The 2460-nt window shown below is 41.1% G+C and overlaps 1 protein-coding gene across 11 annotated transcripts in view; it reads right to left on the bottom strand.

Annotated features, from left to right (window-relative positions):
• nrcamb (neuronal cell adhesion molecule b) overlaps positions 1–922 on the bottom strand; it is an 84394-nt gene extending 83472 nt beyond the window's left edge. For 6 of the 11 annotated variants that reach the window (XM_077215063.1, XM_077215059.1, XM_077215060.1 and 3 more), the window contains exon 1: positions 597–735. The gene's annotated coding sequence lies outside the window, so the exon portion shown is untranslated. Of the gene's footprint in view, positions 1–596 lie in introns of all 11 variants that reach the window. The other 5 variants (XM_077215058.1, XM_077215057.1, XM_077215061.1 and 2 more) reach the window with 4 other exon arrangements.
• Positions 923–2460: the final 1538 nt, after the last annotated feature.

Consider the following 2460-nt stretch of genomic DNA (forward strand, 5'->3'; position numbering starts at 1 on the left):
ACAAGTTACTAAATTTCAACCTGAGGGAACGTTTTCGTTTGAAGCTTATGAAAAACCATCGCTAATACTGGACCCGGGCCCTAATTTAAGTAACACCTTTAGCTTTCAAATTAAATCTGAAAAAAAAGTCTGTCATTAAAAGCAAATAATCGGATATAATCTGATTCAAACCGCGCGCGCTCCCGCGCCGCACCTGCTCGCGTCACCTGAACACAACATCACAACTACTACAACATCATCACATCACACAACACAACACAACACAACACAACACAACACAACACAACACAACACAGCAGTGTTACAGAACTGTTATTTCATTACAGACTTGTCTCTGTCTGACACTTAATAGCCTACATTAACAAATGAGACAAAATAAGAGAGAATCGCCTGAACCCGTCACATCTGCAGTACAATGAGGATATTACCTCATAAAATAACATATCTCACATAATTTACCTCACAATCATGTGCAAAACGAGAACTGAGCGATAATAACCCGTTTATAGGGTTTGACAGCTGCGCGTTTCTCCGTGCAAAACTCATGAATCACGCGATTAAACCGAAATATATTAAAAGAAACATCAGCAACTGACCTAATAAAACCCGCTCGGTCCTGGTCCTGGTCTGAGTCCTGATTCTGGTCCTGATTCTAGTCCTGGTCCTGGTTCTGGTCCGGTCTGCGGTACTGTGACTGTCTCCGTCCTGCGCTGCGACTGACTGGACTCTCCGCGCGCGCTCTTCTCCAGTGAAGCCTGCGGGTCTCGGTCGCGCGCAGAGCTCTCTCGGGTACGCGCAGTGCTCCACCAGCTTGAGCTGACGAGCTTGTTTTGAGGGTTTGGGGTTTTCAGGTTTCTCACTGGATGCGCGGCACGACGAGGCAAAACATGACTGGAGATTTCCCAGAATTCAATTTAAAATCACCCAGGCGTCCAGTCTGAGAACAGCCGTGAACACTCCATCAGATACAGATGAAGGTCTGCTGTTCTCGCGTTCACTGAGCCGAATCTCTTCTGCAACAGATGAATGAACCACAGAACTGATGAAAAGAGGATAATATACAGTTCAGCGCTTCAGTCTGCTTAAACAAACAGAATTTACACACACACAAAGGTTCTTTATAGGCATCAATGACTCCATGAAGAATCTTTCGATTGCACAAAAGGCTCTTTATAGTGGAATACGATTCTTTAGATTATTAAGATGTTTACATTCACATTATCATTGAGCAGATGCTTTTATGCAAATGAGGAGAGCAATAGAAGCAATCAAAGCAACAATAGAACAACAATATATAAGTGCCATGATAGTCCAGCACAGCACACATAGCAAGGTGTGTTTTTATTAAATATATAAATACATAGAGTAGAATAGTGGGTGTTTAACTAATCATCAATCTCAACTCCAGGGTTCCTGGCTGACCTTTAGGGAGTAATGGATGATGACCCAGCTGAATGGAGAAGTTGTGATGGAGTAATGGATGATGACCCCGAAGCCGCCGCCAGGCGCCGCCATTTGCGCCATTTAGAATTTCAGCCGCCGCCAGCCAATAATTTCGTAAGCCAAATTGAGCCGCCATCTGGTAAAGTTTGGCTGAGCTGGCTAGAATTATTTGCATCAAATAATAATTCTATCACATAGAGACATACACACACGACACGAATATATAAACAATACACGAGATCTATTTTCCCACTGGATTCATAACAGCACAGTCTTGTGCTCGTTGCTACGATACACAGACTCACAGTGAATTGACGACCAATTAAAATTGCTCGTTTTCCGTACAGAAGAAGCGATCCATTTTTTTCTCGCACTGAGGTGAAATGGCGGAAAGAAGCAAGCAAGGTAATTTTGATCTCACTTCTCACATACTTTGCTAATTCCTACTTACTTTTTTTTTTAACTTAGGCCTAGCCAGACTTTTGTTAAATCTTCAGGGCACGGTTGCACAAACACCTGAATCAAAGATTGATGTTATGAACTAAATATTCTGGAACGGAGAGATTTATAGCACTGAACGTGATATTACTGCAGTAACAAACCACCGTTTCCACATTGCTAATTCACGACGCATGCTTCAGTGTACATTGAAGTGAAATGTGCAAAACTTTGTCCAAAATAATACTGATAACAGTGTGTGTTTATATTAAGGCGAGACACGGCAGGCAAAAACATCGTTTTTTTTTTACTGGTCAATTTTGAGATTTTTGGATATTTGTCTTCCATGTCTTCTTACAGACTTGTGGTGAAAAAAGTCCGAAATACACATTTAGGTCTTTATTTTACTACACTTCGTCTGTTTGCGTCTGTAGATTTCTCATAAATTCAACAAAAGTTTGCGTTCTTAATCAACATAACGTACTTCTCCGCGATCAGACTACAAAATAAATATGTACATACGTTGTGAAAGTAAAATCTGGTGTTTTCTTTATTACATTGTATTGCATTTTGTAGAAA

The sequence above is a fragment of the Siphateles boraxobius genome, unplaced genomic scaffold, assembly GCF_051911475.1.
Source record: "Siphateles boraxobius isolate OS27281-9 unplaced genomic scaffold, OSU_SipBor_1 69, whole genome shotgun sequence".
Classification (NCBI taxonomy): domain Eukaryota; kingdom Metazoa; phylum Chordata; class Actinopteri; order Cypriniformes; family Leuciscidae; genus Siphateles; species Siphateles boraxobius.